The following is an 11,957-nucleotide window of genomic DNA, read 5'->3' as shown; positions in this document are numbered from 1 at the left end:
GTAGAATGGTTTAATGTGTGTTGGACGTTAAAAAAAATTAAAGTATTCAATTGCCTCTTTCTATTAAAATGTGAAGCAAAGCCCAACATTAATACTTAAATGGTTTGCCATAGAGTCATTTATTTAAGGTATAGGCTCTTCAACGTGAATTGTTTCTTTAAGATGAATATTATGACGCTCCCGTCATATTCCATACATTGTATGTCTCTTCAAGGTGAATATCTCCTTAAGGCGATTATATGACAGCATAAAATTTTTTAAGACAATATTTTTAAATTCCATAAATATCGGTCCAAGGATGCAACGTTTTTCTCGTGGTTTCTTGGATACTTCATAGCAATCAGTCACTTTCCCAAACTCGATCGAATTTGGAAACAATAGTAGCGATTGTCAAAATGACATAAAATGATGGTTTACTTGGATTTTTGTGAACATTTTGCCATATTGTTCGCATAACTGAGCCGGATACCCAAGATCTATTAAGGAGAACAGGTCGATGCAGAGGCCGTTGCTAGGTTGCCATTTTTAGCTTGCGTTTGACAGTTTCATGAAAAAGTGTTTACAAACAAATAGGCAACAGTTGCAAGCCGTATTAACGACTTCTTAGCACACGTTATTGTGTTTTCCGTTTTCTTCGCCCCAATAAAAATATACTTATACCTATGTGTATATTCGGGCACGATTTAGTGTATATTGTCATACTTCTTATATTTCATTCTTTTGTCACCATTTTTACTAATTTACGTAGTATCTTGTATTTTGGCAAAAGGATGCTGAACAGGCATTCGAGGAAGACATTCTCCTGCTGAAATTGCTTTAAAGCATGTAATATTAATGGTTTTGTATTACATTGACCCAAATGATTACCCTGGTTTTATAGTTTGGTTAAATTACCTGTAACACACACACAATCACAAAAACACACCAATAAGAAGTAGAAAACAGTAGCACAATGTGAAAACTATTCTCGTTTACAATTTATAGAATATATCACAATGAAAACTATACTGGCTCAACCAACAATCTCAATAGCACAAACACGTATGTGGGTACTATGATTGCCTAACGACGTTTGTAAACAATGTTCAATTTAACTGTCAAAATTTTCCCATCGCTTCTTGTCACTTTACTCTATGTGCTTCGACCTGTTCTCCTTAATAGATCTTGCGGATACCCATGACATACATTAAAGCAGCCGTTATATCTAGGCAACGGCAACTATCGTTTCTTCTTCGATCGAGTTTGGGACATTGGCTGAATACTTTCATAAGCGTAACAAGAGTATCTCTCTAAACTGAAAGTCTCTTGAATATTCACCTTAAAGAGATTTCACTGTATTAACAATAATACTACCACAAATCTATCGTGTTCAGATAAAAAACCATTAAAGTAAGCTGCAATCAAACATCTACCAACAGTTCATAAATTCTTCTTACCGCGTGATACTTGTTATACATCATGTTTCCGACACATCATTATCCCTGCGCGAATCAGCGAACTTTTCCATTCACCCGTACTGCTACACCCGGGCAATGTCCGTCTAATCTCTGCAAAAGCAACCGTTCCACACCATTGCACCCCCATCGGCACAGAACCCATGTGGCGAACATGTAGCCAACACTATTTGTACAAATTCTAACAAATTTTAAATTATTTTCCCCCCTGTGTAACCGATGTCGTCCGTCCGTACGCAAAAGATGTCGCAAACAAAAAACAGCACAGGGTAACCCCAAAAAACAAAACGCAAAACAAGACCTTGCTCGCTGACAGTTGCTCGGACCGGGGCCGGTACAGTGACACACACACAAAAACAGGACACCGTACCGCACCGTTAGCTTATCTCGAACCGGAAAAACGCTACCTTTCTCGCTCATTTTTCTCGCTGTGCTGCTCGAAAGTAGCTGAAGAGAGGGCGAGTGGGCCAGGAAAAAAGCGCAAAAGAAAGAACGCACCCGCTGCTCGTAGGTGGGGTAAGCTGACCCAAAACAATACCGACAAATGAGAGCCAACCTCGAGCGGACGGGCACTTGAAACCTTACAAAATGCAGCATCGCCAATGGTGGTGGCAACGGTAGCGCTGAGAGCAGCTTCAAGGGCGCGGAGCAGCACACAAAAATATAAATGAGCCACTGACCAGACACACTAGCCGAGGTCAAACCATTTTCTACCTTCTAGCACTGTACATTGCAGTCCAGCGAGAAGCGGGCACACAAAAGCAAGCACAATTTCCCCCCCCCCCCCCCGGCGTACGGGGGGACGCGGGCTACGGTCCGTTATCTGGGCGGAAAAATAATTGTACCTCAGGTGTTTGCAATTAACTTTGATACTTGTTTACCATTTGCTCGACATGAGCGCGCACTTCACCGTAAAAACCCGGTAAAAGCTCAAGGTTCCGTGTCCGTGCCAGTCGGCCAGACGGGCTTTCGTCGACCTCGCCTGTGCTGTGCTGTGTACGCCCGGAAGCCCGAACCGAACGACACCAGCGCGATACAGACACAAACACACACATACACCAAGACACCTGCTGCTCATAAATCCACCCCGAGAGCGTACGAAATTTGCATATGCGCATTCTCCACGGGCAGTGGAACACACATCGTCACCAACAGAATACAATTGAGTTTGCGTGGTGTACCGTCCTACACAACGTGATAGTGGCAAAACAACAAATGGACATAACAAAAAAACACACACACACACACACACCAAGGGCATGGCGGTTTTGATGCAACAACAGCAAATCTTGATTGGAATCTGTCGTTCCTTCATCGATGGACCGGCGCAAAAAGTGTGTCCTTGTGGGTCTGCACTGGTAGCAGGATTTTTTGTCTTCTCTCTACCCGGTGCACATTACCTTATTGTCTTCACCGCTCTACCCCCGTGTCTAAAGGCATGGCCAATGGGTGGGTAATTTATTTCCGTTCCCACGCTAGCTCTCCGGCAGCCGATCCCTTTTCGGAACAAACGATCGACACGACCAAATGGCAAAAACCGGACAGCAAACAAACCCCCGGGCCGGATGGATTCGATGAAGGTGGCCAGGGTGGCCAACCGATGCAACACACGCGGCAAAAGGTACACATTAACCTTTCGCTATCGATTTATTATGCCATACCGATGGGAGGGCGCTGTGCTTCGTCCGGGAGACCGACCGACATACGTTCTTCAATTTTTCACCCCGTGTGATCGTGTTAGAAGCGGGGATTTGGCGGCTGTGCGGAGACACAATGACAGAGCGGCACCGGGGCACGACATACAAGCCTCTTTACAGTCTCTGAGCTGGTAGGAGCTCTGCCAGCACCCGTGCCACTACACCGAGCGCTTGCCGAGTGGCACAAAAACAACGCTCATGGTAACAACACATTAGAGGTGCTTTGGTTTTGTCTTTTATTTTTACTTTTTCATTTTTTATTTTTTTGGGGCACTTGGGTTCTTTGAAATTCTGCGAGGCCAGAACCGGTCGTGGTACGATTGTGATCGTACGGAAGCAGAAAGTAACCCTGTCCCTGGTTACGGTTGGCGGAAGTGTGGCCCCAGTAAGCCACAAAAACAGCTCGTTTACATACGAAAAACATGCTTTCCGGGAGGGGGTGGAAAACAACCAAATCAATGTCCTGACCGCAATGCTTTGCTTCCCTGGGACCCTGCGGTCCCTTGGTGGGCCTGAGCTCACTTTCCACTTTGCTTTTCGTTAAGTCATCGTATGATTAAGCCAATAAGGGAGAGAGAGAGAGTTAGACAGAGCCCACAATTTCAGACGCTCCTCGAACAGCAACAGTGACCAATGGAGTTGCCACCGCTTTTGGATGAGGTATGAGGTCTGAGAAAAACCGTCACCTGCCACTACAAACGTCACGAAATTACTTTTCTCCACTTCCTTTGCCCCGGCACCCGGTGGTATCCGGGCAAATGCAGGAATGGAGCGAACAGCCCTCACCCCACATATGGGCCTAATCCTTTCCGTTCCTGTTGCCCGGTGCGGTTCGGTCTGTTGTCGCTGGGCTTGCCCGTAGTACCGAGGATGTTTCGGGAGCAGCGGGCGAGCAGGGACTTTGTTTTTGTCATATGAGACGAATATTTTATTCGACTTTCGATCACTCGACCACGCAAAGATTATTGCTTGGGCGGAGCAGCGGGTGGACAGGCGGTACACGATTTGATTTGGAAGCACATTTGTCAACACAAACAAGTGCAATCAATGTCAAAAACATTCGTTCGTTTCGGGCTTCTGGATGGCTTCCGGGAGGAAGAGGCGAAGTGGGGAATGGGAGTTGTATTTTTTTTTTGCTTTGCCAGGATCGGTGCGGAAGGTTGTTTGTTTCTGTTTGGTTCGGTTGGTTTGGCTTTAGCATACAGTTGGTTTTCATTTTTCATTAATGATTTTTTACCCTCCGCAGACGGGTGGCATTTGAGCCGGGGGGTTTTGTTTGGATTTGTGCTGGAGGGACCTTTTTCCATACTGGTGTTTCGACTATTTTGTTTTTTTTTGTTCATTTCAAATGGAAATGGAAATTACTATTTTGAATAATACTGCTGAAGTTTTGCCCTGCTCGAGTGAAATGGCAAGCTCTCCAAACGTACGCAGAGTGTGCTCGAGATAGAGCGATCACTGTCACACGTCGGACGGTAGTAGTTCGTTTCTGTCAGAACAAGTTGTTGCACGACTACCGTTCCAATGCGTGCATCCATTGTAAAGAGTGATGGAAAATAGTTTTGGAATACAATGGAATACAGTCGCCTACATTGTAAGGTGACACTAAGCTTTGAAAAAAAACATTGAGAAATATTTTAAAATTAATCTGAGATAGATAATGATGAAAAAAGCTAGTATTTTTAATGCTAAAAACACTGATTTTCGAATAAATGTGTTGCATGCAGTGAGTTAAAACTAGCTAGAGATTGAGAGAGAGAGTGTGTGTGTGTGTGTGGAGAGAAAGAGAGAGAGAAAGAGATATATATATAGAGAGAGAGACAGGGAGAGAGAGAGAGAGAGTAGTGTAAAAAATGACTAATATGTACATCCTTTGCGACACGAAATCGAGCCTACCGTGTAAATAAATCTTACATTTAGCTTACCTAATATTCTTTTTGTCGATTTTTTTTATTTCCCATTGACTGCCCGTTCTTCCATGGTTTATTTGCAATGACTGTTACATGATCCAATGGAATAGATTCCCATCCGAAACCATCTCTCCAGCTAGAGACCGTTGGTACTATTTCATCCAAAATAAACCTATTGCTAAACATGATATGCTAAACTTAAACATTAGTAAATAATTTTTGCTATCAATTGATTTAAAGATAAAGCTACCTCTTTATCAATTTATACCTCTCCAATAAAATATTTCAACTTCTTCTTCTTCTTCTTTGGCTCAACAACAGTTGTCGGTCAAGGCCTGCCTTTGTACCCACTAGTGAAGTGAGCTTGGTTTTCAGTGACTTATATTGTTACTAGTGTTGGGCATTGTGCGCGAGTGCGCACTGTGCGCACAGCACACCTCATTGTGCGCACTGCACAGCACACTTTGTACTGTGCGCACTGCACAGCACACTTTGTACTGTGCGAGCACACTTCGCACAGTGCGCGCACTTCGCGAGCACACTCCGCACGGTGCGCGCACTTTTCGCACAGTGCGTGCGCCTCCGCACTTTTCGCACACTTCGCACAGTGCGGGCACTTTTCGCACACTCCGCACAGTGCGCGCACTTTTCGCACAGTGTGAGCACACTTCATACTGTGCGAGCACACTCCGCACAGTGCGCGCACTTTACGCACAGTGCAAGCACAGTCCGGACTTTTCGCACATTTCGCACAGTGCGAGCATGTTTCGCAAATTTCGTGCAGTGCTTCACTTTGTACTGTGCGAGCACACTTCGTACCATGTTACAGGAAGTCAGGTGGTATAGTATTACGCATATTTTGACAAACCGCCTTTAAGCATTAGCATCAGCTAGCATTAGCGACTCCGATCCGTTGGTGCTACGAGTTCAAGTCGGGGCGAATCAAAGATCCTTAAATCGCTTGCACACATTCATACCACACACATGCCCATCGCCCCCCCCCCCCCCCCCCCCCTCTCGCCCTGTCCCATCTCTTCTCTTCAGTTAATCACAAAATTTGGTGCTCGTGCACCGGCCATCCACACTTGCAAAGAATTATGTTGTTTCTCGCTCTACCCAATGCCTTGGGCCAACGATGATTAAATTGTATTGATTTCAGCAGCGCGCGCGTGTTTCAGCGTTCTGCGCTTTTGCCATGCGTAAAAGGGTGGAAAAGAAGAGCGAGGAATGAAGTGCACCGTAGAAGGGAGCTCTTAGATTGAAAAAATATTGTCTATACCCTTTAAAGGATTCGACACAGGTGTATGTCAAATCGATGGAGTTTCCAATATTTGCATGGATCTACACATGCTTTCTGTTGGGACCAATAATAGCCATCGTGGATGGGCGGGCGGAGTGGAGGGGGCGGGGGGAGGTTGGGCTTGAAGAGGTCAGGTGTCCGCCAAGTTCATCCACTGTTAGACGAACCCGATGGCTGAGTAAATGAACTCTAAGAGAAAAAGCTGACATTGGTCGTGTGGTCGTGATCTTTGTGTACGTACCACCATGGTACGAAGTGTGCTCGCACAGTGTAAAGTGAAGTAAGTGAAGCTTGCACTGTGCGAAGTGTGCGAAAAGTGCGGAGTGTGCTCGCAATGTGCGAAGTGTGCGAAAAGTCCGGACTGTGCTCGCACTGTGCGAAGTGTGCGAAAAGTCCGGACTGTGCTCGAACTGTGCGGAAGATGCGAAAAGTGCGCGCACCGTGCGAAGTGTGCCTGCACTGTGCGAAAAGTGCGGAGTGCGCGCACAGTGCGGAGTGCGCGAAAAGTGCGTAGAGCGCGCACAGTGCGAAATGTGCACCGCACACTGAGATGTGCGTGCGTGTGCGCACAGCACACCTAATTGTGCTCTTTTTCCCAACACTAATTGTTACCATAGCAGGATAGTCAGTCCTACGTATGGGGGCACGGTCTATTCGGGGCTTGAACCCATGTCGGGCATGTTGTTAAGTCGTACGAGTTGACGACTGTACCACCAGACCGGCCCCAAAATATTTCAACAATATAGAGTTAATCTTTATCTACACCGGTTGGCCATAAAAAAAAGATTTTTTATTTTACACAAACAGGATTACTCCTGACTAAAGCTAAACTATGAACTATACCTAACAAGCTAATGTTCTAACTAGCTAACGCTGGTTGCTAGCTGCATTGGTCCGTTCTCACGATCAGTCTGCGTGTCGCATTACTTGCGCATGTCGCCGTTGTCCGCTCGTGGCCGGTGTAGCGTTACATCTTCGTCTGCTCGTAGCCGGTGTGGAATGCCAGCTTGCAGTTTGGTTTCTAGCCGGTCGATCTAACTATAGCAAACAACGTTTACCATACTCCGTTATGTAGTACTCTTATTTCATTTCAAAATACTACTTTTTTACCGCCTAAATGTATGCAACATGAGTCATATCTACGTTAATATTCATAGATAGAATGAAATAACTCATGGTATGTTTTGAAATAATGTTATGGAAATAAGATACAATCATCATCCTATATCAACTATGTAACACAAATAAACGCTACACCAAATACTAATTTAATAATAAAAACATTCCTATTTAATAGCATTGGATTTCACATGTACTGATGTGAAACTTCAATCCATTTGCTACACATTGCAAGTACCACACGCTCATTACCTCGAGTTAATACAGCCATTAACTGAATGTAAATTATGCACAAAACATACCTAAACTGTTGTAGCACCGCTAACAATGCTTAAAATCCGCCCCACACACACACATCCCGGTTTCCTAATGAGCAAGACTATGACTGCCGTTAAATACCGTGGCAAGCGCGGTCAGACTGCTGCATTTGAAGTGTCTACCGCGCTGCTGCTGAACGGTTCATCTAAAACAATAGAAGCTAATCGTTCATTATAACTTTACCTTCGCCCTGGCCCCCTCATATGACTAAGGGACGGTCAGCAAACCTTGAAACACGTGCAAAACTTTCCTTTTTGCCACTGGTGCCGCAGCGACCGTGCGATCTACATGCAGAGTAGTTTTAAGTCCCTTTATCCCTAGCCCCGGTTACATATTTTCATTGTAATAATTTGTGCAAACCACCGGGCGAGGATAAAATAGATTTAAAAACTCACCCTCCGCTCGCCGTTTCTTATCTGCCAACCCCCGTTCGCCGTAGGAATGGTGTACAGGTTGATATGCTGGGCATGTAACTTTTACATCCACCAACTGCATTTTGCAAGAAGGATTTTAACCAGCACACACTAACCCACACACACACACATCCTTTCATTCCGTTCACATTCCGCGCAAATTGGCAATCTTTTTCTGGTGTGGTTTCTGCCCCCGTTTGGCCCCGGATGGAACAGTTAATTCATGCCGTCCGCTGCAGACAGTTTTCCAGAGAGTTTTTTTTTTTGATTGAATACGGCGAAACGTTCCGGGTTGTGGAATGTTCGCTAGCAAATGCACACTTTCCCACTGATCGGAGTGTGGGACCGTTCATGGAGCGTGAAAAAGAGAGAGAAAGAGAGAAAGAGAGTGCAGAGAGGGTAGGACTTTAGCCACAGGTTAGTATGTGGCCTAGGTCGGTTCGCTACCAAAGTGCTGACCACATAGTTGACATTTTTGACTTCCCCAGCGCTGCGCAGGTGAAAGGTGGCCGTGGAAGGCGGTACACGAAATTAGCCGAGCTTGACATGCGAGCCTCCGTGCACTGCCCGGATTGTGCGGCCGGTGTGTTGGAGTAGGCAGTTGAAGGAGGGTTGACAAAATATTCGCTGCCTTTGTGGTGGAAAATATCACAAGAGAAGAGTTTTGAAAGTAGTTCAAGTGTGATACCAACAGTTATAAATGAAGAAATAACGCAAGAGTTTTCGACGCGTAAATGTATGCCAAAATATAAAACTAAAATTTAGTTTAATCTGTTCCTGGCCGCGTAATACAATCACCTGGTGTAGATTTTAAATGATTGAATTTAAGTTACACATCTGTAATGCTAAGAAAAGGTATCGGATGCTACTAAAATACTCAGAGTACTCTTACAAACCAATGTAGCTCAGATTATATTGCTCGGCGCCTAAATGTGTGCTCTATGATCGATCGAAAAACACTTTACTATTTCGTGTGACCGAAAATAATTTGCAGATTTAAAAATAAGCTTTAAAAGGGGTTTACTGATCGCCTGAATGCATCCAAAAATGAATAATTTTAGTCAAGTGAGACGTTATTTCATTACACTTTCTAATCCATTGGTCAATTTCATCATTCCAGTGGAATGCTGTTCAGTAGCGCTGGTCACTTTCAAGCGTTAATTTAATAACTAAAAGCTTTGCCATGCTAAGAAGCAAACATTTAGGCGCTTTTCATCCGCAAAGCTACTTCAGAGCGTTCTCTCTATTCGCTTTGCGTTAGTGTCACAATTACTGCTGCATTCAACCTCTCCAAAGTAGATCATTTGAAAAAAGCCATTTTCCCCCAGTGAAAGTAGCTTTAACTTCAACATTAAAGTCACACACACACACAACCGCGCCACTTCTGGCTTACCAACGAGGGCCAAGCCTTGATTCATCGGTTTGTAGCCGCCGGGAGGGCATAGAAACTTTATCCGACTCATTCAACTCACAATGTTTCTGCTTTCGACCACAGTTCCCTGCACCGTCCCTAAACCATTCCCTACCCGCTCGTTGGTCTCTATTATGCGTTCGCTTGTGGAACAAAAGGCAACAACTTTGCTGGCAGCCCGCAAGGCACAAAACTGCTCGCACCCGATACAAACAATCGGAATTTTGTTGCAACTATTCTCTTGTTTGTTTTTCTTGTTTTGCAGCTCTCTCTCTCTCCCTCTCTCTCTCTCTCTCTCTCTCTCTCTCTCTCTCTCTCTCTATCTGTCTGTTTCGTCTCTCTATTTTGTCTGCTCTTCGTCAAAATGCACCCTTCCTTCCGTGTCGCAACAATTCGGCGAACCGGCTCATGCTTAGGATCGTTAAGTATGTATCGTATTTGATTCTGCGAAAGTGTATGTATGTGTATAAGAAATGAACAACGAGAAATCTTCCTCCCTGCTAGGTAAAACGACCTGTGTGGTTGAAGCACACACACACACACACACACACCACACTGCACCGTACAGTGAAAGCGCCCGAAGGTATGCAATCGAATGCAATCGGTAAAACGCTATCAATGCTCGCAGCGGACGTTCGGTGCGGGGCTTTTCCGCTGCTTGCACAACACCACCCCACGGACACCCACTTTCTTTGATTGCGCGTTTATCTTTGCCGGTTTGATTGAAGTGAAATGATGTTTTAAAGCGTGTTTGTGCAAACATACAATTGAAATTCGTATCGGTATCGGGCAGATCGCGCTGCCGTCTCGAAAAAACACCTCAATCCTTCCTTTTGATCCGTTCTTTTCCTTCCCGTTCATTCTTGCCCGACTTGCCCGCCTAGAGTGAAACTGATTGACCCATTTCCCGCCCTCCCCACTAATGACGTGCCCATACGTGGGCTACGGGGTTTCGATTTTCGCGACTCTCGCTTCTGTTTGTTCATTTTGTTGTTTTGTTTGCACTAAGCGTCCAGAGCAAGCGTTCCTGGGAAGAAGGTGCAATCGCTTCGCCTGCAATCGCACGAAGCAATTCAGCGCGCTTTTAACGCGTTTGTTTGTTTGTTTGCACGGTCGTCTGGCTGAGGAAAACGGTGACGACAGCGACAACGTTTAGCCGACCAGCAGAAACTAGCGAGCACCCTCGGTGCCCACGTGGAACGTGTTGTTCCGGAGTTGTTTGTACAGCGATTTGTACTTCGATTGTTTCCCACACTGCTGATTTGAAGCGATTTGACGAGTAATGGCGCATTTAAAAGCGCAAAACGATAAGCCGTTCAATTAAAAATTATGATTCCTGGTGCTACAGCATTCTGTCAAACTATCAAACTGGATCGTTTTTGCAAACGATTGTCACAAACGGCCCTGATTGAGCACATTCACTGCGGGACCCATCACGCGCTAGGTAAAATCTTTTACCTCAATAATAAAACTTTCGCCAGGCCATAACCTGTTTTATGCTTCGCGACGCTCACCTCACCCCCGTGGGTCAAACCGGCAAACGACGGTGACGGCGTCTGTCACATCCCATTCGATTCCTTTCAATCAAGTGACAGTTTCAACCCGACGAAGACGAACCATAAAATGGTACTTTGAGATGGAAATTTATTGCAAGCACTGAGAGGCAAATCGTTCGCTTCTTTTTTTTTCTTCTTTCTGGTCGTCAGCATTGGTACAGGTACAATAGGCAAATGGGAAATAGTGCCCGTGTCCCACCCAAAGTACTAGGTGGAAGCGTACGGCGAAGGGAGCACCCGTGCAATAGATCTTCATAACAGTCTCCCTATGGCGTACGTGAACGATTATTGCCTCCATCATCACGCGCGAGACACGTCGCTTCGTCGTGTGTGCATTCCAGCCATCGTCGCCGTACCTTCGTTCTTTTTGTGCGGATTCTCCTTCCTATTTTTCCCTCCGGAAGAACTTTGAGCATCGTTAGTTATCTTTCCGGCACCATCCTGACCGTCCTCGGCAACGGGAGTACCAAGCGCCAAGCGCGAATGTGCCAATTTTGAAGCATCGTCCGTGTAAATTGTAGTAATTTTTCTTCCCTTTCCCTTACCTGTCTACACAAGTGTCTCCACAATTTTGTGTGTGTGTGTGTGTGTGCAGAACGGTAGATCCGAATCCCTAACTGAAAATATGTGCTAATGGGATGTAATCCGTAAGCTGGCTGCAACGATTTGTCAAAGTTTAAACCTTTTTCCCGCCCCTGCTCAGCATTTCTTGCGAGCGACATTCCACTGGAAATGTTTTACACGATCGAAGCATGGAAGTAGCTGGAAGAGCAGCACGC

The 11,957-nt window shown here is 45.3% G+C and overlaps 1 long non-coding RNA gene across 1 annotated transcript; it reads right to left on the bottom strand.

Annotated features, from left to right (window-relative positions):
• Positions 1–705: 705 nt before the first annotated feature.
• Positions 706–2,225, bottom strand: LOC125907284 (uncharacterized). Its single transcript, XR_007452551.1, has 2 exons — positions 895–2,225; positions 706–814 (listed from the first exon to the last, which is right to left on the bottom strand). It is a non-coding gene; the product is annotated as an uncharacterized LOC125907284 (long non-coding RNA).
• Positions 2,226–11,957: the final 9,732 nt, after the last annotated feature.

This window comes from Anopheles coluzzii, chromosome 3, assembly GCF_943734685.1.
Source record: "Anopheles coluzzii chromosome 3, AcolN3, whole genome shotgun sequence".
Taxonomy (NCBI): domain Eukaryota; kingdom Metazoa; phylum Arthropoda; class Insecta; order Diptera; family Culicidae; genus Anopheles; species Anopheles coluzzii.
The sequence above is the reverse complement of the archived record's forward strand: the minus strand, read 5'-3'. Positions and strand labels throughout refer to the sequence as shown.